This window comes from Festucalex cinctus, chromosome 3 (genome assembly GCF_051991245.1).
Source record: "Festucalex cinctus isolate MCC-2025b chromosome 3, RoL_Fcin_1.0, whole genome shotgun sequence".
Taxonomy (NCBI): Eukaryota; Metazoa; Chordata; class Actinopteri; order Syngnathiformes; family Syngnathidae; genus Festucalex; species Festucalex cinctus.
Window position 1 is genome coordinate 31,765,970 of NC_135413.1, and position 27,719 is coordinate 31,793,688.

The 27,719-nt window shown below is 38.2% G+C and overlaps 1 protein-coding gene across 4 annotated transcripts in view; it reads right to left on the reverse strand.

The window, feature by feature from the left end:
• Positions 1 to 27,719, reverse strand: part of sema4ba (sema domain, immunoglobulin domain (Ig), transmembrane domain (TM) and short cytoplasmic domain, (semaphorin) 4Ba) — a 109,261-nt gene that overhangs the window by 58,224 nt on the left and 23,318 nt on the right. Inside the window, exons 3-4 of one of the 4 annotated variants that reach the window (XM_077517639.1) lie at positions 20,523 to 20,610; positions 15,499 to 15,579 (exon numbers count right to left, since the gene is read on the reverse strand). The gene's annotated coding sequence lies outside the window, so the exon portion shown is untranslated. Of the gene's footprint in view, positions 1 to 2,566; positions 2,738 to 7,017; positions 7,487 to 15,498; positions 15,580 to 20,522; positions 20,611 to 27,719 lie in introns of those variants that run through there. The other 3 variants (XM_077517640.1, XM_077517636.1, XM_077517638.1) reach the window with 3 other exon arrangements.

Genomic DNA, 27,719 nt, shown 5'->3' on the forward strand with positions numbered 1-27,719 from the left:
CAGCGGGCCAAGGTCAGCACAGACGGGCTTTTCTCCGCCAGCAGACAACAACGCTCCAACAAAAAAAGTCTCTGTCGCGGGCCGCGTCACGATTCCGTCATCTGCCGTTCCCAAATATTCGCCCGAGTTTTTTTTTTTTTTAATCGGCAAGGTTCGCGCACGGCGGGCTTTTGAGAGGGTCGTCATTGTCAAGCCTGTCCTCCGCCGATGCTGACACTAATGTGCAGTCTCCTCTTTTTGAACTTAGGCGCGAACAAAAGCAGCCGCCAGGGACGACGTTTTTCGGCAAGCGTGAGCATTTGGCGCAACGGCGGAACAGATGAATGGAGGTCAAAGGTTCATCCAAATCCTCCAGCTGCAAACAATGAATGCATTTTTCAACGGATAATAATTCCATTGGTCGGTGCAGACAAATTCAAACGCTCATTGGCAAGCCACACCCTATTTTAGCTCTCTGCTCACCATGCATACCACCACCCTCACTCTCCTTTACAAGCACTTTTATTTACCTCTTCGTTCAAAAGTCCGCTCTGGTTTTGGTCAGTGACTTTTCAATTTTCTGTTCTGAATCTGTTCTCAATTACCTTAGATGGACAAATAACGGTGAAATAAATAAATTAATTAATTAATAACTAAAAAGTACTAATTATGTACTCAAATAATAATGATGTAATGATTAATTGCGCCTTCTAGTGGAAAAGCATTTTTGGCCTGTCACTACACGCTACTGGTATAGATAGTGGAATAATTTCATTTATTTATAGAAGTGTGACAATAATATCGATATAGATTATCGATATGTCTACGCAAGTATCGTGATATTTGTAGTTAATATACAGCCACTAAAAACGGCTCCATTGTTCATGACTTATTGAGCAATTACTTGGCGGGCCACTAGGGGGAGCGCCTCATAAGAGTGGTGGGGAAATGGGCGCAAATCTTCAGGCAAAGAAGACTCATCAGCTTACTATCATTGTTATTATTATTAATTATCTTATATATATATATATATATATATATATATATATATATATATATATATATATATATATATATATATATATACACTACAATATATAAATAAACAACTCTTAATAAACTCTGAGCTTAATATGAAGAAAAGCCTCTCAACACCTTAAATTATATTTTTCATATGAAAGTATTTAAACTGCCGCCAAAAAAAAAAAAAAAGATCTGGATAACATCCAGCATGAAATGCACTTTATCATTTGCATGTCAACTGCAATTTTTGATTAAGATTCAAAAGAAAATTGAATTTAGTTTTTTTTATCGCTAAAAAGTAGGTAACGATAACTTGCTAGATTAAAATCTGCATGACAAAGTTTACACTTTGAAAGGTTTTATAACGTTACGGTCAAATGTTCACATTTTTTCTCAGAGTACTGAACGAGTAAACAATTTTCCATCATGTGAACATCTTCCACCCAAAATGCATCTTACCAAAGCGTCCGCACGATTTTACTCCGGGCATGCCGATGAGGATGCGTGTGCACGTGGGCGCTGCAGCTATGAATAGAATACAAGATTCTGTTGTTGCTCCCCATGACCTTTTGCATCCACGATGTGGACCATTAAAGCAAGCAAAATACACTAATTTGTTTGCAAAAAAAACAGAATTTACTGGAAAAAAAAAAGTCTGGTGCTTTACATTAACTCATTTGCTCCCAATAACGTGTAAATATATATGTTTTAATGTTTTAAGTGTCCCAAGGACGTATTTATACGTTTTTTTTAATTTTTTTGTTATGCTAAAGCATACAGAAGGCTTTGATGCAGCCTCTCAACTGCAAAGAACGGTTGCAGAAATGGTAGTTATTACACAAACGGCCAGCAGGTGGCAGCAGAGCAAAGGAGATCAACCAGGGCCATCTCGAAAAAAAAAAAGCTAAATTTCTTACAATTTGAAATAGATTTGTGAAAACTGATGAAACTTAGCTCTCTTCTAATGCTAATTGCTGCAAAACGGAAGCAGATAGAAACATACTTTTTTTTTTTCCTGATGAAAGAATATACTTTAATCTTTCTTTTGGTAGGTCCCATGCTTATATAGAAATTGAACACAATATTCTGTGGGCCTTGCAAAATCAGACAAAATCCACAAAAAACGGCCGAGAGCGAACGGGATTGCGTCAATGAAAATGGCGGCGAGTGAATGAGTTAAGTTTATTCAAATTTTCTAGGCCTGTAAAATGCAGAGAAACCCACCAAATAATCAACTGTGCCGTCGTCATACCAAACATATTTGGTGTAAGAGGATCTCGAGTGATCAGGTCACCAAAGTTGTGAGCTGCTGCTTCATGTCAGCTCGCAGCCACTTTCACCTAACGAGACTGCACACACGTCCTTAGCCACAACAATACCGTTTAAATACAAACAACTTTACTATCAGGGACGTGATTGACGTCATATTTACAACAGGTAGAGTAGAGCGCTCACTGCCATCGACGCACCTCGATGATTCATGAAGCCGCAACAACACGCGCACGTCACCAGCGCAAAGTCTAGCCGAGAGAACAAGACAGAAAGACGGACAAGATGGACTTACACGCTGCCAAGCCGCAGTTCAGTTCCAGAAAGTAACACGACTTTCTTGAAAAGGAAAATCCTCAGCGCAAGCCGAGTGAGAAATTTCGGGAGCAGGTCCGCAACGTCCTTCCTCTCTCTCGTCTTCTCCTCGCCGACACCGCTGAGCGCGTGCGAGCCGCTTCCAACACAACTCGCGGGGCTTCACAGCAAAGCAAGCCACGCCCACAACTGCAGAGGCCACGCCCACAGCGGGAGTCTCAAGCAACAGTCTCCGCGTTTCAAAGGTCTTCATCAAGCACTTGCCTCATTCGAGAACAGGGTTGGGCAACTTCAGTGCTTGGGGGGGGGCACAATTTTCATCAGACCTACTTGGGGGGGGGGGCGCACAGGACCACACACTTCCCAAACAGATGGATGACAAAAAATTATATTTTAAATATGGAGCAAATACGTGCAAAATAACTGCTCTTAAAATTTTTCATAATACAAGATCCACCATCCTAAGCCAACAACAAAATTGTAGGGTTAGCAATATTACGTTATTATTTGAAAATATTTATATTATATTAATATTATTTTTAATATTTATTATTATTATTATTATATTATTATTAAATATATTATAAAACTAACCCTAACCCGAGTAATATTATTGAGTTACTGTATTTTTCGTGCGTATCATTCTATAATAAATAAATTAATAGCACAATATAAATTCATAAATAATATCATAAGCAGGTAAGTAAATACGGTAAGTAAAATCCATTAATAAAACAAGAACAAATATTTAATAAATACCATTTATTAAATTAATTGATATAATTAGGTAAGCAAATAAGTAAATCAAATATCAGACTCAGCACAACTCAGCCATGTCTGTCATCTAGTGGTAAATGGTGATATTACAACTTAAAATTATAGTTGATGCATGCAACCCCCCCAGTTTATTGAATATATATATATATATATATATATATATATATATATATTTTTTTTTTTATAAACACTGCCCCTAATGGAAAACGAGAAAGTACTTTTTTTTTTTTTTTTTTTTTTAAATGATGACCGTTTTGCCTTTGGAATAACATTTTGCAACATTAACAAACAATTTCTGACACGACTGCAACTTGCCTAACAGGCTGACCTCACCCAACCAACCCCCCTCAAAATCAAGCATTCTCCAGAAAATATTTCTCGGGTAAAGGGAGACATGAGGGCTGAGGGGCGGGGTTGAAACAGGGCACGGGTCTTTCTAAAATAGCCGATGCTAATTTTAGACTTTCGGCGTGTGCTGAGGAGGACGACGCAAAGACGAGTTGGAGGGGTCGGCATGAAGTCACCATAACGTGGCGGCGTCTTGTCGCTTGGCTGTCACGTATGGACGACCAAAAAAAAAATAATAATTTCAATTTCCCGAGTCAGCAGATGTCCGCAAATGTGGTTTTGCTTCAAACAATAATAAAAAGATTATTTGTTTGCTTTCATGGATGGCAAAAGAAGTTAGCGACACCATTTGTCACCATTGGACATTAAATTGTTATCTGTTCACATGGATTGAGTTTTCAAACTTTTGGTATTTTCATAGAATTTGAACCGGTAAAAATTGGTCGTTAAGGGGGTGTTTGCGCCATTGTGGGATGGAATGCAGCCAACTCCCGGCCAATCGAAGCGGCTCCCCCTCCCCTCATTTCAATTAAAATCACAAAAACAAAACATGCTTGACATTGCGGAAGCTGACTTGAAATTTACAAAAAGAGGATAAAGAAAATACCCCAGTAAGTTATATTGTCTGTCTATATGTGTTGCTACTTTTGGTGTTCAAATATACATCTGTACAAATGCGATACATAATTGATGATACTTTGTGCCACTGAGCCAATAGGAGCACATGACATGGCCACGCCTCCAGTTCTCCGTTACTGATGTTATTATGCACAAAAAACACAATATTCTAATACCCTTAATTATCTACAAGATCAGCCATTATTGCGAGTGTTCCAATTAATTACTGCGCCAAGTGATAGAAGCCATCTTTTCAATTACTGTGCTGATTATTTTGACTTAATGGAGAATTTAATCGTTTGCCAAATGAGACATGATCGCATCATAATTAATAAAGAAGCAGTTCAGCTTGATAAACCGCTTAATTGATACCTTTTTTTTTTCTCCAACGGATGGACGAGTTAATTGCCTTGACACCGAATAAAAGGGAAAAGCTGCCGCAGATTTTGTATCATCTCAATATTCCAAAAAAGATCACACGGACATCAAATCCAATTTTCAGCTTATAGATGTTGGACGCGGAGAAATGCATGAAACGATGGTAACAGGACTGAATCCAGTTCCACCCCCCCCGTGTGAAAACGCTTGATTAAATGCCCCCCCGAGCGGCTCGTCTGTTCTCGTCTGCGGCGCGAGCACGGGTGGGGGAGGGGCAACCCGACACACATGCATGTTGGGCCCGCCTCCCGCGGACATGTTGGGCCACCTGAAGAGCACGTCAGCTGCTTTTGAGTCGCCAAATTGAATCCGGAATGGCGCTAGCGGCTGTTGTGAATCCGGTTAATAACTTGCCACTTGACTGTGCAAACGTTTCTACTTTTGTTTGTTTGTTTTTTTGCAGAAGATAAACGCTGATTAGTACGGAAAAGCGCGGAACTGCCAATGTGGATGAACATTTGGGACATGTTGACATTAGTGATAGACCGATATGGGTTTTTTAAAGGCCGATACCGATACAGATTATTAGTAGTCAAGTAGGCCGATAACCGACATTTCAAGCCGATATTCATTTGCCGTAAAAAAATTAAAAAAATATATTATTATATTGACAGATTTGTTAAAAAAAAAAATCTAACAAAAATTTACAGATATGCACAACATTGTCCTGATCTACTCCAGTCTGCTTTGCAAGACAAAATGACAAATAGAGATATTCAAGTGTCTTTTTTTTTTTTTTTTTTTTAAACGTTTATTAATTTTTTTATTGTAAGTGCCCTTTTCCACAAAAACAGCATTGTGGGCTACAACTGCGTTTTCCCATTCTTCTTCATTTCTAATTTAAATAAAATCGATTTTTCGATATTAATATTGATTCGATTCGATTAATAAATGAGAACCTTGATCTTTTATGAATCGATTTTTTTGGCATATATATATATATATATATATTTTTTTTTTATTTTTTATTTATTTTTTTTTAAATAAATATATAATATTAATATATAATAATTCACTCACTCACTCATTCACTCACTCACTCACTCACGTAAGCTTCTTTGAGTGAGTGAGTGGAAAAAATAATAATAATCCATGCGTGCTTTCAAGTTGCCACGGGAGTGACGTCACGCAACCGGTAAATTCGCCCGGCCCCGTTTGCGACGCTCACCCCGCCCCCGCCCTGCGATTGGCTGGAGCGATGTAAACACTGTCTTTCCACAGAAACGTGCCGCTGTTTACAAAACAAACACAAAATGGCAAAATACAGGCTGGGGTGGGGGAGGGGGTTTAGGACAAAATCACCACCACACGTTAAGAAAAGCCCTGATCTGTAAATTGAGAAGTAGTTTGTTTGTTTAAATCCTGTATTTAAAAAGTGCATTTTCCAGAGTCAAACCGGCAGACTGGGCCTTTAAGGCAAGTTGTCAAATGTAAAAAATTGTATAAGGATCATATGCCGAGAAACGTTTTCTTGGGAGGAGCAATATGGCGGCCTCGCAACTTCTAAAGTCATATATTCAGATCAATGACCCCCGCTGTAAACTCACATGCCCAAAGTGCGCTTCCAACAATGACGGCAAAAGTACAAATGGGTTTTCACTAGAAGCGCAAAAAAAAAAAAACAAGTACCAAGTACGTGCAAGTCCAAAACAATCAGTGGCACTGATGGTTTCAAACAAAAGGAGGTTTAAAAAAAAAAATTCAAACGTGTGATATCAGAGAGGGAAAATCCTGAGGATGAATTAGTTATGACCGCCATCTACATGTGGGCCAGACGAGACATGAAATATTAAACTTGACGGCAAAAGAGCAACTCCTTTACTACAACGCAAACGCGCACGCGGCGGAGCAAGAGTGAGTTGACGTCATGCTGTCAAAAAAATAACTAAAAAAATCTGCATGCAGATAAAACTGCACGCAACCGACCGACCGCTCAGCTGCTGGACTTCTCTCTGCACACGCCCATTTTTTTTTTTTTTTTCACTTTGAGAAAATCTTTCTGGACAATGATGTCATCTTTTTTGCCGTGCGCTTTCAAACATGCAAACCGGAGCGCCGATCGTCTTTTTTTTTTTTACCATGGAAACCAGAAAGCGCGCGCACACGCACACACACCGGGGGAAGCGATTGCCATGGCAGCCAACGCCGCGGCGACCGACAGCTTCCAGCCAGCTCAATCAGGAGCAAACTGCACACTCAAACCGGCGTTTATCACACTTTTGTTTTTGTTTTCTCAAACAATTCCGTTACCTTTTATCCGAACCCGATTCCGGAGCTGTCGGTCAGGCGGCGCCGAGCGGCCGAGAAGATCCTGCGGTCACCCCCGAGAGAGAGGAAAGAGGAGGATGCTGCTGCTGCTGCTGCTGCTGCTGCTGAACCGGCACGCCGTCTCACACATGCAGCCAGATTGCAAAGGGGAGGGGAGGAAGTATATGAAAAAATAAAAAGCACAAAAAAAAAAAAAAAAAGAAGCAGGAGGAGTGTGGGGGTTGCTGGAACATCAGCAAGAGCATTACATCATAGGCTGCGCTCAGCGAAAAAGGGACGGGAGAGAGGAGCGGAGGCGCTCCAAATTCAATATGTGCCATCCGATAAAGTGCCCCCGGTGGCGGGTGAATGAGATCACCCGTGAGGTTTTTGCTTGTCAAAAAAAACAACAAAGCGGATTTCGCGTGTTCAAGGAATATCATCGTCGTCATCATCATCATCATCGCGTGGACAAAAGGTCATCTGGAGATCACCGAGCGGGCGGTGGACACTTGTTAGGCGGTTGCCGTTTTTTTTTTTTTTTTTTTTTTGGAAACTGCTGTCGTATCACAGTTGTCAGGAACTCCTGTGAATCCAAATCGAATTGATGGAGGAAACACCTTATTAGCTCATTTGCTCTAAAAAACGTATAAAAACGTTCTATTTTAATTATTGTCATGGTCCCAAAAACATATTTATATGGGTTTTTTTTTATGTGAGAGCACACAGAAGGCTTTGATACAGCCTCTGACCTGAAGAGGTCGCTTAAAGCAATTGTGGTTATTACAAAAATCGGGCAGCAGGTGGCAGCAGAGTATAAGAGATCAACCAGGGCCATGTTGCAACAAGCTCTTTTTGACACTGTTTTCACCAGGAATGTGAATAATGATAAAACTTAAGATATATTCTAATGCTAATTTCTGCAAAACAGAAACAGATACAAATATACTGATTAACTCATTTGCTCACAATAACATGTAAATACGTTTTTTTTACATGTTCCAAAGACATATTTATACGTTATTTTGTTTTTTTTTTTAGTTCTGTTGTCTTTTTTACAGTACATCTTTTTAATTTTAACTCAATTTTATGAATGATTATGAAATTACCGTATTAACGACTAAAATATGCAGCCATATTTCTATTGGTTCAACATTTTTGCCCCCACTTTTATGTTAACAAGAGTATGAAAACTTGGGGGGAAAAAAAAGATTTTATTGCACATTTTATTGTACATTTAAAACAGGTATAAAATTTGTGATTAATCATGAGTTAACTATGGAAGTCATGCGATTAATTATGATTAAAAAATTTTAATCGCCTGACACCCCGAGTATAAATACGTCTTTGGGACACTTAATACATGTGAGATAAACAAATTGATTGGTACTCTTGCGAGACATCAGCCATTGTTGATGTTTCTGTTGGACTCATTCAAAATCTCTCAAACTTGATTAAGAATGATTGAGAATCCAGACATGAAAGTCTTAAATTAACGAAACCACAGCCACATTTAATTTCAACCAAATGCGAGCAGGCCTGTAGATGAAAGATCTTACATCCGCCATGTCGGCCATCCTGCTTCCTCTTAAGACTCAGCGGGAAATAAAAAAAACTAATTATATTGAAATAAAAAACACTCAAATAAGATTATTGAACCCCAGAAGGCATCCAGAAAACAGTTGAGAAAGATTCAAGTTAGAGATCTGACATCATCATCATCATCATCATCAGCAGCAGCAGCTGTGATTTTTTTTGCAACCAGCATGACAGATTTTGTAGACCAATATGTTTGTTTTTTTCTGGACCGATACCGATAACCAATATTTGGACCAGACATTCATTGCCAGTAGAAGGGGAAAGAAAATATATTGGTATCAAAAAAAAAAAAAATCAGACTCCTGACTTGTTGAAATAATACCGTAATAATAAAAAAAATGAATGAATAAATAAATGAATTAATAAAAGTGAAAATAAAAACATATAAAAATACATTTCAAAAATTAAATACAAAAAATAAATAATATACATGGAAATAAAAACAACAAAAATATATATCCATAAATAAAAGTAAAAATAAAAAATGAGATTCAAAAATAAAAATGAGTATAACAATAAATGTGGAAATAAATACAAATATATAAATAAAATTAAATATCACTCATACTGCAAACGAAGGTTACGTTTAGGGTTGGCTAAGTGCTAGGGTTAGTCGTTATTTACACCAAATTAGGGTTACAGAATTGGCCAAATTTGCATTTTTAATACTCGAAATGAGGGTTATGGTCAAATAAAAATAATAATAATAATAAAAATAACAAATAAAATAAATAAACGCTCTGCTCTCCCATTTATTTCAATCCTTTATATATTTATTTTTGTATTTATTTCCACATTTATTTTTTAAATCTCATTTTTATTTTTACATTTACTGCTACTTTTATTATTTATTCATGGATATACATATATTTTGTTGTTTTTATTTCCAGTTATATTTATTTTTTGCATTTAATTTTTGAATTATTTTTTTTTATATCACTTTTTATTTCCACTTTTATTATTTATTTATTTAGTCATTCATTTATTTTTTAATTTTGTCAGTTTTGGTCCTCCATGCAAACATTCCCGACACGCCGATTGTCGTGGGACGGCTGGAATGTGGAACGAATGTGACTTCCAAGCATGCGTCGGCAGTGTAAACGGCACTCGGTTGACCTGAAACCCGTTGACACGGCAGGAGACGACAACCTTGACAAACGATTGCGCGCGTGCGTGCCTGCAAAAAAAAAGCTACAACATTTCCAAGTTGCCCAAACGGACTCAAGCGTTTCAACAATGACACTATTGAGAAAGACGGGGAGAGAGAAAGCGAGATTTGACCTTGACTTGAGAGCTTCCAACTGGAGAATCTTACCAGAGGCCGATTCTGCTCTTTCAATTCTGAACATTTGGGATGTAACGATATCCAAATATCACGATACGATAATTATCATGATATTGTGGGGGAGTTGCCGATATTTAAAAAAGATCACAATATTATAATAAAAAGAGCTATTACTAAATAAAAAAAAAAATAAAAATAAATAAAAATAAAAAGCAAAATATTATGCTTTTGTACATAACAGCAATACATATAAACCACCTACAATCTGTAATAACAATATTGAGGCACTTATTTGCTATTGCAAGCACGCATTGATCGCTTCACAAGCAAATTCGGTTCCCCTTCATCTGACAATTAGCATCGATTTTAAACGTAGAAGGCCAAAACATCCCTCATGAAAATTAAATTGCACTAATAAACTAGCCACTAGAGGGTGCTAGAACTGCACAAATGGAAATCAACCTGACTTTTTTTTTTTTACCAGATGTGTTCCTTTTAAATATTGTGAACATGACCACGACGATATTGTGGCAGTTTTAATATCACAATATCACGATATTGCCCTTATCGTGACATCCCTACTGAACATACTGTACACCGATTAGCGTAAACAACAGAATGAAAGCAACTTTTTTGTTTGTCTGTTGAAATATCGACATAAAAAGGCAAAGCTGTGACTTGAGTGCAGATGTTGCCATCGGTGCGTGGGGGGGGGGGGGGGGGGGTGGGGGGGGGGCAAGATGAAGAGCAGCAGTTGCATCTTATTACCATCTCGGAATAGTCGTCTTAATCCCCAGCATGGAGCACTTTTAGCTGGAGCGATAAGAGGCTCTCGTGCAGCTGGCACAATAAACTCACAATCACGCAGACTCGAGAAATAACCAAATACAAATACTTCCATAATGTCCAAAAGTTTACGGGACGTACGGACAAACAACACACCTGTGGACAATTGAATCTTCAAGGAACCAAAATTTGATCTTTTATCTCATCCACGTGGTCAACTTTTCCCTCCCTGATCTTAAAACAGTGGTGTCCAAACTACGGCCCCCGGGCGCCATTTGCGGCCCGCCGTCCATTTTTTTTAGCGGCCCGCGACATATGCTAAAAAATGGCATTTGGCTCAGTTCAAATAAAATAAAAACAAAAATGTTTGGAGATGGTCAAAGTAAGACGGGGGGGGGTGTCGAAAAACACAGGTGCTATTAAAGTTTATTTTAGTTCACTAACGAAAAAACTAAAATTCAAAAAAACAATTTCGTTAACAAAATAAAATAAAAACGAAGATGCTTTTTTTTAAAAAAGAAAACCAACTGAAACTACATTTTATGTTTACAAAACTAACTGGAATAAAACAAACAAAATATTGTGCACAAGTAATACACATTAAAAAAACTAAAACTAATACTGAAAGTAACTAAACTAAAACTAAGAATTTATGAAAGAACTAAAACTAATAAAAAAAACTAACAGAACCACCCTGAAAATCAATTAAAGCTAACTAAATTTAAAAAAAAAAAAACTCAAAACTAAATGGAAACTAAAATGAAAAATTCCAAAACTATAATAACCCTACTGCCATATTACAAATAAATTGGTTTATATACTGTAGCATTTTTTTCTAAATATGCAAAAGCACAAATAAATTATTTGTACAATTTTTAGGACTATTTCTCTTCATAACATGATGTGGCCCTTGCGTCCTTCTGATTTTCTCTATGTGGCCCTCAAATGAAAAAGTTTGGACACCCCTGTTTTAAAATAATAACCCCACTTAAGAGCTAATCGTCTCCGGACTTGAGAAGCAAAAAGTATCAGGCATTCTCACTCGGCGACCGATCAAGTTCCACGTTTCCGTGGAAACCACCCGATTGTGTTCCCTCGCCTCTCGGGCGAGCTTCTCTCGTCACCTCGCCGGGTCCACAAAAGCTCGAACCAGAACACAATATTCTGTGGGCCTTGCAAAATCAGTCAAAAAAAACAGTAAACCATAGCAAAGAGGATTGCTTCTGTGAAAATGACCGCGAGTGAATGAGTTAAGTAGAGTCTAGTTGTATTTAACTTTTGGTACACTTGAATAAGACATGAATGAATGAATGAATGAATGAATGAATGAATGAACTTCCAACTCTGTCGCCTCACATGATCCTGTTTTTCCCGTCTGACGCGAGCCGTAATTTGAGGGCTCTCCGATAAAGAGCAGGTTGGCAACGACAACGTGAGTCACTTTTGAAAAGCTTGCTAGCTTGTTTATCTGCTGCGAGCGTCCATCTGTCAGATTAGTAATGACAGAGGAGGATGTCAATAAAAACAAAACAAAACAAGATCAGCTCCGCCTCCTCTAGGTGAGCATGTAACTTGTGTCAAAACAGGTTAAATAACAGCATACAAGCAGAAAAAAAAAGTCAAACGACATTAGGGATAGACCGATTATCTGCCGGGCCGATTATCGGTGCCGATATTTGGCAGTTTCACAAATATCGGTATCGGCCTTTTGACCAATCTGACGGCCAATAAAGCGGGTATTTTGAACACATTATGATAATTTTTCACCTTCTGCAAAAATCTTTTGAAACTTTTTATGAATCCTTTTGAAAACCCCAAATTTGCTACGTTTACATTCATTTTTTGCACAGTGAAATACAGGAACTTTTCATTCATGGATCTATTTCAATTTCCACTTTATAAATAATGATGCTGACACTGGGAATTCCCTACAAAAAGTAAAAAAAATAAATAAATGTTGAAACTCCCTGCATTTTTTTTTAAATATATTTTTTAAACAAAGCTGTCAATATTGTTTAAAATTAAAAGAAAAAGTACTTTTTAATTTTTACACTAATATTTTCTCTTCTACAGCAAATAAATATCGGCTTGAAATATCGGTTATCGTTCTCCTTGACTACTAATAATCGGTGTCAGTATCGACCTTGAAAAAGCCATATCGGTCTATCACTAAACGACATAACTGTACAGTGTCTCGAGCTAAGTTTGATCTTGACCCGTTAGCATGGCAAGCTAACATAGCTAGCATGACAACACTCCTTTTTTTTTTTTTTTTTTTTTTCTCCCTCAAAATGAACGACGCAGTTAGCGAGCAGTTGCGCGCCCAAATTAGCTTCTTGGCACATCAGAAGCCGAGCGCCCGCTGCTGCCGGCTCAAATATACATCGCGCGACAACTGCTCGCATTCCGCATAGTCGGGCCACAACATGGAAGCGCGACAAACGTTTCAATCTCCGCCAGTAGGACCAGTTACAGCGAGGAGTCCCCCCCCCCCACAGGGAAACTTTGGAATGTGGATCTGCATTCTTCGACTTTCTCCTAAGACAAATGCTTACCTCTATAAATGATCCCTGAGGCTTATGTATACAGTGGTACCTCTACTTACGAAATGAATTGGTTCCGGAAGAAAGTTCTTAAGTAGAAAATGTTGTAAGTAGAGACGCATTTTCCATGTAAATGCCCTAATCCGTTCCAAGCCTCCCAAAATTCAGACATAAATGTTTTATAAAGCATAAAAAATGCATCAAAACATGTAACAAATACATGTTACAATTAGATTATTGCACAATAAATGAGAGTTGTGCGAAATGTAAAAAACAAAGAATAGAGTAAAGAATAAAAATGATTCTCATTTACGTTTTTAACTGCTGTCCTCATTGTTTTTTGCCCTCTTTGGTTCATGTTCTCTCTCAGAAGTTTTTTTTTTTTTTTTTTTTTTCTGCCTGGTGTTTTGTAAAGAACTGATCCAAGGATGTTTCCTTTTTTTTTTTTTTTAAACAATCCTTCAAAAATGTCCAATGCAAACATCATCTGAGTGAGCAAACGCCCGACTGGTGAACACTTTTTCTGGGTGATTCTTTTCAACAAATTCCCGAAACTTCATGGAAACTTCCGGTATGGCATCTTTTTCCAAAAAAAGGCCCGTCTCGTCGCAATTAAAAACTTACTCTGCCTTCATCAATCACCAATTGTTTGAATTTTTGCACAAATTCGTTGGCCGTTAGTTTTTCGTAAATATATTAACTATCGGAACACCTCATGGGCCGCGGGATGAATGATGAGGACGCTGTATAGACACCGATCTAGTATCTAGGCTCATAGATACCTATGGTAGAGGTTCCTCTTGCCAATGGGATGCCAGAAAGATTGCGTTCGGTAATATATTTTTACCTTTCGTATCTAGAAATTTCTTTCGTAACAAGAGGCAATATTTTCCCGTTGAGGCGTTCGTAACTCGAAAATTTCGTATGAAGAGACGTTCGTAAGTAGAGGTTCCACTGTATACAGTTTGAGTCAAATTTGACCTGTTTTCACCAACAATTAATGAAAAAAAAAAAAAAAAAACAATATGACAGCGATCAAGGTCAATGTAGTCGAGGTCGAAAACACTTTCAAGTGCATCAATGTCACTTTTGCAACAAACAAGTGTACATTGTCGCCGGCATGTGGCATCGATCCGGCTGCAGGCTGTTTTAAGCGGCTGAGCGGGATTGATCGCTCGGCAGCAGAGTGGACGTATTTGTTTGGTGCAAAAAAAAACAAAAAAAAACGTGGGTGAGTACATGGTACCTGCCTAACGTTGACGCGGATCATCCGACTTGCTTAAAATCTATTTCAAAGCGCTAGCACGATAGGAAATGAATTAAATGTACATGTGGCGTTTGAACGACTCGACATGTTAAAGTTAAAGGAGGGGAAATAAATCGAATGGTACTTGTGACGGACAGAATTGCCATGGCAACCATGCACACCATTTATGGAGTGTTAGCACTCGTGTTTCTGGAAACTACTTTTCTAACTAGAATAAGTGCAATTTCTGCAGAAATTGCGTGGGAATGCTGAAAGCTGAATGCTAATGAAGGAAATAGAAAGATAAATTCTGTGAAAATTACAAAGTAATTAACTATTAATTATTAGTAATAGTATCAGTAGTAGTAGAAGTAGTAGTAAAAACAGCAGCAGGCCAGCGATACAAAACATCAATCAAACAATTGCAGGTTTGTAGTAATGCCCACAACAAATTATTGAATGAAATGTAGTATTTTGATCATGTATGTTCTATTTTTAGAATTATTTTTGGACATCATGTGTCGCAGAAGTTGCTGTCCACTCTGTCATTATGAAGTAAATGCTTCTTAAAAAAAAAAAAAAAAAAAAAAAAAAAAAAAAAAAAAAAAAAAAAGTATACGTATAGTATATAAAAGTATACGTGTACATTTCATTTCAATTAGCATTAGAATATAATTAAGTTTCGCAATATTCACATTCCTGGTGAAAACACTGACAAAAAGAGCTTGTTGCAACATGTCTGATCTCTTATACACTGCTCCCCCCTGTTGGCCGTTTTATTAAATAACTACCATTGCTTTAAGCCACCTCTTCTCGTCTTCTGTATGCTCGTGCATAAAAAAAATAAAATAAAAAAAACACGAGTAAATACGTTTTTGGGAGTGAAGGACAAAATATTAAAGACTTGTTTACAAGTTTTTGGGTTTGAATGAGTTAAAATATGTTTTAAAAATTACACAACAGCTACTTAATACAATAAAATGTGGCATTAACTGGGGCCACTTCATATAAAAAGCAACACATACCCTGAGCTTCTTCACCTATAACTTGTCAGATAGGGTGGGGCAAAGATTCGGAGCCACTTTCAAGTGATCAGCACCACTTCCCTGCGGAGGACAAGCAACAGGAGAAGCGGCAGTAAAACAGGCCAAAATCCAAAAGTCGGGACGTCTCGTCAAGACAAGAAAAAATATAATATCACAGTACTGTTAAAAAGACACCTGAGAAGTGTTTTCAGTTGCGTTTTTTTTTTTTTTCAAATCCGAATCAGTCATGAGTCACATGCAAAAATATTTGCAGCATATGCGTCCGCCAATAAAACGAAACTCCGCAGCAGAGGAAAAGATCAAAATGGAAGCGAGATTGATGAGAACGGACAGTTCGGCCCCTCAGCCAAGTTTGGCGTGTCGTTCGCAGATGTTTCTGCTTCCAGCATGTGGAATAAAACATCAACACATGACGGAAGAATACGGCTTGCAAATCAGATGTGAGGAGCCGCAAAACGGTCTGATGAGATGGATTTTCTTTTTTTTCTTTTCTTTTTTTTGAGAGTCTCCGTGTGTGCAAAGACGACTTAATGATGATACGAGGCCGTATCATTTGACAAGACGCAACCTGCAAGGTGCAGTGGGCTGCGCAGATCATTTTGGACAGAATCTCTACGTTGGCAACTTATACTTATTCCCGTCAAGAGGCACAAAAATGCTGAGCAGTGACTTCTAAATTTGAGCGCATTTATCGCCGAACGGATCGTCTTCAACTTTTCAGGATGCACTCGAACTATCAGACTCCTTTACAAAAAAAATTTCTTGACCCAAGCAATTATTTCAGTTCACTAAAAAATAACAAAAAAAATAAAACTAAAATTCAAAAAACTATTTTGTCAACAAAATAAAATAAAAACGAAAATGATTTTCGAAAAACGAAAACTAACTGATACTACATTTGATGTTTACAAAACCATAATTAGATCAAAAATGTCCTTTATTTTAGTCTTTGGTAATTAATTGAATGCATGAGCTTTTGGGGATGATTTTAAATGTGATTTTAAGTAGATTTATTTTTGATAATAACCGGAATAAGGATTTTTTGCAAAGCACTTTCAGATGACGTCGCTCTCATGGTGTTTTTTTAAATATTGCGCACAAAAAAACAACAACAAAAAAAACTAAAACCGAAACTAACTAAAACGAAGCATTTATTAAATGACTAAAACTAATAAAAACTAACAGAACCACCCTGAAAACTAATTAAAACTAAATTTAAAAAGCAAAACTTAAAACAAAATATTCCAAAACTATAATAATCCTTGACCCAAGGAAGTTTTTTTTTTTTTTTTTTTTTTTTTTTTAAACTGCATTTAACTCGACATTTCCTTGCTGCTGGGGCATTTTTTTGCACAATGTGAGAATTTTGTGCAAACAGTTTCTCAGGTGTGCTGCTGTCCCAAGATTTAAATGCAACGTTACATACGTGGATCCAATTTCAAAACACTCGGAACAAGTTGAGGTTGCTGATTTCCACAAAAAATGTCGAGACTACAGATTTATTTTCTACAACTCTTATTATATGTTGGTATGTCTTCCACTAACACTTCCAATTCAATCATATCAAACTGACAAATTTTAGAGTTAAAGTTTGAAATAGAAAACTAAAAAAAACAACAAAAAACAGCTAAAAGCGTGACAATAATTTGCAACTGGTGGTCGCAGCCCGAGTGATTGGACGCCGCGCAGGTTGGACACGTTAAAAAGTACAGCGTCAAGTATCAAAGTGCTCAGTGGAACTTTGTTGCGAACCTCTCTCGTGTCCTCCAGCTATCGATCTCACATTACGCGCATAAAATAACCGCAATTTCACCCAATTCATCGCAAGCTTCCACCATGAAAGGCGACCGCAGTCGAGTCACGGTGAAGACTGACGATGAATAACAATGACCTTCAAAAAAAAAAAAAAAAAAAAACGGGGGGATTTTTGCGATGACGGAGGCTGATACTGATGGCTTATGAAAGCAGGCATGAAGGCAACACATCAACCTGCTCGACTGACATCCTGCGGCCTTGAGCGCAACGCAGACTTGTGGGCAAGTTTCAAACGCAAGCACAAGATAATAAAAGTGCGCGCACGCAAGTCAGTGAGCTGAAACACATCGTGCGCATAAAAAGAAAAAAGAAAAAAGAAGCAGTTTTACGTTCACCGGAGCTCTCATGCAAACAATTTAAGCATTTTCACATGTGACTGAGACACTCACACGACAGAAAGACACTCACACACTACTGTGAAACCCTCTCACAATTACCTCAAACACTTGTGCAGACACTACAGGACACGGTACTGAACCACTCTCATACACACATTAATACTCTCACATGAGTGTAATGCACTCACACACTACTGAAACCCTCTCAAATTTTATTTCCTCAAACACTTGCGCACACAGTACTGAAACACATTCATACACACAATTTAAACGCATGTAAGTGAAACTCTCACACTCTACTGAATTCCTCTCACAACAAAACACTCGTGCACACTACTGAAACACCCCCACGCACACAATTTTAAACATTCTTACATGTGACTGAAATGATCTCACACAACGGAAATGCACTCACACACTACTGAAACCCTCTCACAATTAATTTCCTCAAACACTCGTGCACCCATACACACAGATTAAACATTCTCACATGCGACTGAAACACTCTCACGGGATAAATACACTCAGACACTACTGAAACCCTCTCACAGTTTCCTCAAACAATTTTGCACACAGCTGAAACACTCTCATGCAGACAAAAATGTTATCACACAAGTGAACTCTACTCACACCCTCCTGAAACCCTCTCAAAATTTACACACACTACTGAAACACTCTCATACACACAATTTAAAGATATGTGAATAAAACTCTCACACTACAGAAATGCACTCACACACTACTGAATCCCTCTCAAAATAAATTTCCTCAAACACTCATGCAACACACGAATGAAACACTCTCACGAACACAATTTTAAGCATTTTCACATGTGACTGAAATGCACAACGGAACACAATCCGAATCCCTCTCAAATTTCCCACATCAAATTTCTTCACTCGTGCACACTACTGAAACACTCTCACACTATTCAATCACTCTCATGCACAATTTTAAACAGTCTCACGTGGGACTTGAAATGCTCTCGCACAACGGAAATGTACTCACACACTACTGAAACCCTCTCAAAATGTATTTACTGAAACACAAATTAAACATTCACACATGCGACTGGAACACTCTCACGCACATAATAGAAATACACACACTCACTACTAATATGCTCTCACATCCCACTGAATATTTTTTTTACTCACATACAATACTAAAAAGCGGTCATGCACCCTATTGCAGGGATGGGTATCTGGTGGCCCCAAACACTCCAGTGGCCAGTGGATTAATTAAAAAAAAAGAAAACATTATGAAAGGAAAAAAAAAAATTTGAAAAAAATTCTTTAAAACCCTGGAAAAACTGAAAAAAAAAAATATGAAAAAAAAATATTAAGAAAGAAATCTACGAATATGCGAAAACAAAAACTTTTTTAGAAAAACAAATTGAAAAAAAAAAATCTTTAAAACCCTGGGAAAACTGGGAAGAAAAAAAAACAATTATGAAAAAAATATTAAGAAAGAAATCTACGAATATGCGAAAACTTGAAATATGCAGGGGCGGACTGTAGTTTTATGTTATATTACCACTAGATAGCAGAAATGGATTAGTTGCATAGTTTTGAATAGTATTTTTTTATGCACGAGTGTAACTTTGCAAAAAAAATCACTGTACGTTGCTGCTCCTTTGGTTAGACTAAGTAAAAAAAAAAACCTTGTTAAGTCAAAGGCTCATGGCCACCCTGGGAGCGCAGATTAGCGGGTGCACATGGCCGATAGCATCTCTCACATATGCATGCGCGCCCACGCACGCGTCCATATATATCAAAGAGCCCTTCTTGAAGCTCTGCGCAGCCAACAGGTGCTCCATTTAAATGAGGGGAGGTGGAGACAAAAGAGTATAGTGTCTGTTACTTGGCAGGTCACCACACAAGTCCGCTCAAAAGCGCCCCCAACCATAAAGCGCTTCCTTGTGTTTGCCGACAACCAGTCGACAATCGTGAATGTCAAATCAAACCGCTGATATCATCCGACGGCAACACAAATTAACGGTCAGAACCGACGACTTCGTTGTTGACGTTGTGTCAGCGGTCAATGTTGACCCGAAAGTAACGCATTACTTTTTTCTCAGTGAAGTAATCTGACTACAGTTACTTTAAAAGATGACAATTCATGACGGTGAAGCAAGCTTATTTTAGTAAACTAAAACTAACAAAAAAAACTAAAACTGATATTCTATTCTTTACTTTTAGTCTTTGGTAATTAATTTAATGCATGAGCCTTTGGGGATGAATTTAAATGTGATTTTAAGAAGATTTTGATATTGACCGTAATAAGGACGTTTGAAAGTGTTATGTTCTGGGGTTGGATCCCAAAAACGCATCAACACTTGCCCACTTGACACCTGAACACTCGGATGTGTGCTCCAGATCGGTATACACTTGTTTTCCTCTTGACCTCTTGAAAATGAGGGTCAACTGCCACATTGCGCAATAAACACGCAAAATATAAACACCGCACCGCAATCAGGAAATAAAACTGTGTGGCTGTAATGAACTTTTCTTCGACTGTTACGTCATCGGACGTCTCGACCACAACGAGACAACCTGCAGAGACCACTTTATGCTAATACGCATTATTTTTTTTATTTTTATTTATTTTTTTTATTTTTTTACAATTATATTTTAACACAGTGGCGCCTTGACTTACAAGTTGAATTAATGGTGCATGATCATAGAGTCATGCAGACAAAAACAAAGACGACTTTCACAACTACTCTTACGTGACTCAGTAAGGTGCAGTGATATCAGTCATTACAGCATAAAAAAAAATGACATTGAATAGAAAATTTTATGTAGTGGAGGCGTAGAGAAACTCTGGACTGATCTCATCTCATCTTACCTGCCAGCGGCTGCGTGCGTGCGTGCGTGCGTGCGTCGTTTTGACCCCGTGATGACGAGCTTTCAGCTTTGAAGCGCGCGACCTCTTCCTGGAAACAAAAGAAGGCGAATCAACAACAAAGTTTTCAGTCCAGACAAGTCTGCACCTGCGCGAGGGTGGCTGCGGGCCATCAAGTCATCATGCAGGCACCACAACCCAAAAAACTCCACCAGCATGAAGGGGCGTCGTGGAGCTGATTATATTTTTTTTCATGTTTGTAAACAAGTGGCAGAAGCGTGCTTGCAGTCGGCAAAAAAGTGATTGACTACCACTGATTTGAAACACACACAAAAACATGATTAAAAACTTGCTGTGAACAGTCAGATATTCTTAAAAAAAAAAAAAAAGTTAAAAGGTCTGTCATCTGAAAATGTTTATTTGAGAAAGTTAGGAATATTGACATTGATGTACACAAAAAAAAGACGTGACATAAACATATGTACAATTCAATGAGGTATTGTTCTTGTCAGGATGTATCATGTGTGGGATTGTATTTTATATATTCAATATCTATTAATGTCTTTCATAGTGGAACATCACTGAAACGTTTTGTATCATTTAAATTTGGATTATTGCTGTTCGTAATCGTCAACATCATCAGGCTAATTTCATTCGTTGCAGTTTTTTGTTTTTTTTCCCCCCAAGCGTTCTTGTCAAGTCCGCTTTAGAATTTAACATGGCACGATCCCCACCTACTGGCCAAAGATGGATAGCACAGTTTAAAAAAAAAACCGAGACAGAGAAGAGCAAACTAATTGAAGCTGTTGTAGAACTGTTAGATTTGGACAATATCATAATAATGATGCAAAATACAATTTATCCTCCATTTTATATGAATTGCTTGAAAATAAAGGCTGTATGTAATTCAATTAAAAATATATAAGCACGAATTCCAAACAAATGCCTCCATACGCAAACACTGATGCAATAAAATGTTGTGACCGTACTACAAATAAGTCACAATAGATGTATACGTTCGAAAGCAGCCTCCGGGTATGCAGATTTTCCCCCTCCACAATTAAGTGTACTATGTGATGATGTACTGCATTGGCGGTCATTACGTCTCTTTTGACAGATGTGGCAATTAACATGCGGTGAGCTGTCTCGTAGGTGTGACATGCTGATGATGATGATGATGATGATGATTCACAAGTGTCTGAACACCGATTGCTTCTTATGAAAGGAGCTGCACACGCCAGAGAGGAAGACTGATGCCTCATCGCTAATTGGCCGAGTGCTAATTAAGCTAATGTGCTCGTGATTGGCTTAGCATCAGGCTGCGTTTACCGTGAGTAGTTTTAAATACAAGAATCCTTCTTCTACCATTATGATCTTGACCTAGTTTCAAACGCAGCGCTGTAAAATAAAATGAGAAAGGTGTTACTTTTGTGGCAGCGCGGTGGACGAGTGATGAGCACGTTTTTGCTCAAGTCCAGAAGTCTCGGGTTCGAATCTCAGCTCTGGCCCTCCTTCAGGTGTGCAATCCCCGCCCCGTCCTTTTCCGACTACCACAACGTCGTCACACTGTCCCGAAAACATACGTTAGGTTCTTTTAAATTGTCAACGGGTTAGAAAGTGAGCAGGAAAATAAAAAGAAAATATGTAGCGATTAAAATTTCTTATCATGGATTCTGGTTTTCCTTCTAACATGAACACAAAATAATGCCAAAACATGTTGTTGTTCTACTAGTAATTAACTTTTCCTCAAGGCACATTTTCTTCTTCAAAGTAACATTTTTTTTTCTTCCTTGTCCAGAAAATTACGTTCAATCATTTTCAACACACACACAAAATAATAATAGGCAGCTAGTCTGGAACGCATCCTGTTTTTGTTCTTCTTCGATCTAGAGACTGTCAAGCTACTGTAAATGTGTCGCCATCTTGTGGACAAGAGCGGAATTACATCCAATGTACAAAAAAAAACGTTAGCGTGGGATGGAGTTACGGTAACAGTTACGGTTGCGTTTATTTCCGTTTCCATTATTTATCTTCTACTTGTAAAGATTCAAAAGTAGGTATGACACCTTGAAATGTGCCACAATTTGACAGGGAATCTGTGCCATTTCATTTTCTTCCGTTTATAGCTTGTTCTGATCAGAGTAACATTGTAAATCTCCATCCTCTCATCTCTAATTTACCCCCCCAGGCCATGATGCCGGTTTGTGCTCGTGTAAAAGTGTGACTTCAGTTCATCCAGTTGTAAGACAATTAACTCAGTGATGTTGGTGGGGGGAGCCTGGAAGGTCAAATAGCAACTGTTACCGCAGCTCTGTTGGTATTCTCATCATTCCGGAAGTCTCCTCGAACCATCTGGATGAAAACATTCCCTTCTGTAGTTTCTTGTGTTTCCTGTCAAGGTAGTCAGCAGGTTGCCATGTTTTTGTTTGGGCACAGAAGCACGGAGGCGTCTTGGGGAACGGGTTAAGGGTCCGTTTCTTTTTTTTTTCCCCCCTTTCATCTCATTCATATAGGTAAAAATAAAGGGGAGGAATGTGGTATTGCATCAATGTTTGTCAAAGACCTTCATTGTTTTTCAGAAGTCTCAGGGTCTTTCTCCAAGCTGAATGTCGTCCGTCCCTTCTTCTGTCTGTCTGCCGCAGTTTTCATTGTGTCTACAAGGAGTAGCCAAGGTCGTCGTCACGTGCTCTCCTTCCTTCACTTCGTCTCGAGGCAGACTCACTTCCTGGTTTGTGTGCGGCCCGCTCTCGAACGCAGCTGTGCCTGAAAATCTGAATCGCTCAACTTGCATGGTCTTCGAGATACGAACCATCGTCTGGCAAATGCATTTTTTATTTATTTTTTTTACTTGCGAGCGCCATATGGTGGCGGCAAACTCAACTAATCTCACGTCACGATTTGCAGCTCTTTGGCAAATAAACTTCAATCTGCTTATTGCCACTCCCAGTTGAGTTTTACTGCTTTTAATTCTGTTTAACAATGTCATTATTGTATGTTTTTATAGAGCACAATATTATGGAGTGCTGTTTTTCATCATTAATATACATATTACAACAATTGTTTTTTGGGGGGGCGAGGGTCGGAACGGATTAGTGGCATTTCCATTCATTTCAATGGGGAACGATTATTTGAGATAGCAGTGGGGCATCGGAAGAGGTTTTAAGTTATGAGCATGGACAAGTGTTCTGTCCCCACTAGATGTGTGACTATTCTATACAGCAGGACAGACAGTTAACAGATTAAATCTTTCTTGTAACTTTTATCTATTTTATGTACAACACCACAGCGCTGAAAATGTCTGACTAACTTTTTTCTGTAACTAAATTAGCATACGCCACTCACAAAATAGTAAATAAATAATTATCACATCAATAAGTGCACTTTTATGTTCAGAACATGCGTTCTGATTTAAAGTAGACAACACAACCAAGGTACGCTAGCATAGTTAGCTATTAGCTTGCAAACTCAAGTCCTCTAGCATAAAAGGCTAACGAACGCTAACATCTTCAACGACTCGTTCTCAACACATTTTTACCAACATTTGAATTCCCCAAAAACATTTGACTTGACTTATTAGCTCTTTATAGCTTACAGAAATGTATGCAAGTGTGTCTCACTAAAAAGTGACGTCAAGTGAGTCAGACGTAACACACAATTCACCACTAGAGGGTGCTAAAAGTCAACATAAATCACTTCAAATAGAGCATGACAAAACTAGAACATAAAGGAACAAATTCAACTCTAAAATATTCTTTATCAAAAATCTTCACCATCGGATTTGTGGAAGTCATATTCTCACGTGATTAAATATTTGGATGTTCTGTCTCACAGCTAATTAGCAAAACATAATCGCTAGCCTAGCCCGCTAGCTTACGTTAGCTATAACAAATCTTCATTATCAGATTTGTGGAAGTCATATTCTCACGTAAATAAATATTTGGATGGTCTGTCTCACAGCTAATTAGCAAAACATAATCGGTAGCCTAGCCCGCTAGCTTACGCTAGCTCTTCCAAATCGTCATCATCGGATTTGTGGAAGTCATATTCCAGGTGATTAAATATTTGGTTGGTCTGTCTCTCAGCTAATTAGCAAAACAATCGCTAGCCTAGCCCGCTAGCTTACGTTAGCGCGACCAAATCATCATTGGATTTGTGGAAGTCAAATATTCTCACGTGAATAAATATTTGTATGGTCTGTCTCGCAGCTTAATTAGCAAAACATAATCGCTAGCCTAGCCCGCTAGCTTACGTTAGCTATAACAAATCTTCATTATCAGATTTGTGGAAGTCATATTCTCACATAAATAAATATTTGGATGGTCTGTCTCACAGCTAATTAGCAAAACATAATCGCTAGCCTAGCCCGCTAGCTTACGTTAGCTATAACAAATCTTCATTATCAGATTTGTGGAAGTCATATTCTCACGTAAATAAATATTTGGATGGTCTGTCTCACAGCTAATTAGCAAAACATAATCGGTAGCCTAGCCCGCTAGCTTACGTTAGCTCTACCAAATCGTCATAATCGGATTTGTGGAAGTCATATTCCAGGTGATTAAATATTTGGTTGTTCTGTCTCTCAGCTAATTAGCAAAACAATCGCTAGCCTAGCCCGCTAGCTTACGTTAGCGCGACCAAATCACCATTGGATTTGTGGAAGTCAAATATTCTCACGTGAATAAATATTTGTATGGTCTGTCTCGCAGCTTAATTAGCAAAACATAATCGCTAGCCTAGCCCGCTAGCTTACGTTAGCTCTACCAAATCTTCATCATCGGATATGTGGAAGTCAAATATTCTCACATGTTTAAATATTTGGATGGTCTGTCTCGCAGCTAATTAGCAAAACATAATCGGTAGCCTAGCCCGCTAGCTTACGTTAGCGCGACCAAATCATCATTGGATTTGTGGAAGTCAAATATTCTCACATGTTTAAATATTTGGATGGTCTGTCTCGCAGCTAATTAGCAAAACATAATCGCTAGCCTAGCCCGCTAGCTTACGTTAGCTATAACAAATCTTCATTATCAGATTTGTGGAAGTCATATTCTCACATAAATAAATATTTGGATGGTCTGTCTCACAGCTAATTAGCAAAACATAATCGGTAGCCTAGCCCGCTAGCTTACGTTAGCTCTACCAAATCGTCATCATCGGATTTGTGGAAGTCATATTCCAGGTGATTAAATATTTGGTTGGTCTGTCTCTCAGCTAATTAGCAAAACAATCGCTAGCCTAGCCCGCTAGCTTACGTTAGCGCGACCAAATCATCATTGGATTTGTGGAAGTCAAATATTCTCACGTGAATAAATATTTGTATGGTCTGTCTCGCAGCTTAATTAGCAAAACATAATCGCTAGCCTAGCCCGCTAGCTTACGTTAGCTCTACCAAATCTTCATCATCGGATATGTGGAAGTCAAATATTCTCACATGTTTAAATATTTGGATTGTCTGTCTCGCAGCTAATTAGCAAAACATAATCGCTAGCCTAGCCCGCTAGCTTACGTTAGCTATAACAAATCTTCATTATCAGATTTGTGGAAGTCATATTCTCACGTAAATAAATATTTGGATGGTCTGTCTCACAGCTAATTAGCAAAACATAATCGGTAGCCTAGCCCGCTAGCTTACGTTAGCTCTACCAAATCGTCATCATCGGATTTGTGGAAGTCATATTCCAGGTGATTAAATATTTGGTTGGTCTGTCTCTCAGCTAATTAGCAAAACAATCGCTAGCCTAGCCCGCTAGCTTACGTTAGCGCGACCAAATCATCATTGGATTTGTGGAAGTCAAATATTCTCACGTGAATAAATATTTGTATGGTCTGTCTCGCAGCTTAATTAGCAAAACATAATCGCTAGCCTAGCCCGCTAGCTTACGTTAGCTCTACCAAATCGTCATCATCGGATTTGTGGAAGTCATATTCCAGGTGAATAAATATTTGTATGGTCTGTCTCGCAGCTTAATTAGCAAAACATAATCGCTAGCCTAGCCCGCTAGCTTACGTTAGCTCTACCAAATCTTCATCATCGGATATGTGGAAGTCAAATATTCTCACATGTTTAAATATTTGGATGGTCTGTCTCGCAGCTAATTAGCAAAACATAATCGCTAGCCTAGCCCGCTAGCTCTATGATGCACTATTTATTCAGCCTGTCGTCAAAAGCGCAACTTTATGCCATTAATCCAAGCAACCGGAAAGGTCAAATGAAGTTCACGTGTAATGATTCGACTGCGTTTTAGGCTCATCTTGAATTTTTTTTAACATAAATCCCTAACTTTTTGCGATGATTTTATGTGACACAAAAGTGATTGTTTTCAGGTGACCAATCAATGGACTACAAACTTCGATTGAATAGAGTGAAAAAGTTTGTTTTTTTTTGGCTATGGCAAAAGCGTTGGCTCATTTTCCCGATGATAGCATAGTGGCAGCGTCGCGTTCATTGTTCTGCATCTGCCGGAGACGTCACGGTGAGAGAGAGCAGCTCCACCGGTGAAGCCAAAACAGTCGAGTTTGCGCAGCAAAACAATGAGCTGAAAGTTGGCAGAAATCTTTTGCGCCGAGCTGAAGGGGAAGCTGCCGAGTCGGCTGATAAATCTCGTCGCGGCTCGTCGTCTTTGCTACTGCCGCTGACACCGCTGACATCACGCAATGTCATTTTGTGGGCGGATTCGCAGTCATCCGGCTAATGTTAGCGAGGGAGGGCTGACTCAAGGTGAATAGAAAAAAAAAAAAAAAAAAAAAAGAAGACTCTTACCAAACAACCTCCACATGCACTTGATTTAACCCCTGACTGACAAATAAAAACAGCAAACATATATTGTTTACGCTTATGAAAGGTTGCTTTGACCACATATTGTTTGCATGTGTACATATTGTTTGAAGGTTTATAAAATCAATGCTAATCTCCTGGGCTGTAGACCAGTACTGGATCTTAGTACTCTTGTATATTTCTCTCTCAATCCAAAAACTTAGATAATAAGAAATAAGAGTACTGAAGACTCAAAACTGTTTTGTAAATTATATAAGTATTGAATGTTTATCAGAGTTTTGGGAATAATTTAGATTTATTAGGGTTTAATTGTTATTTTTCCCCAATTCATTTCAATGGCCGTCGATTTAATGAAAATTTGGGCTTTTCGTGAGCCGGTACGATCAAGTGGTCGACTGTACGGTAAATAAATTAGGTGCTTAAAT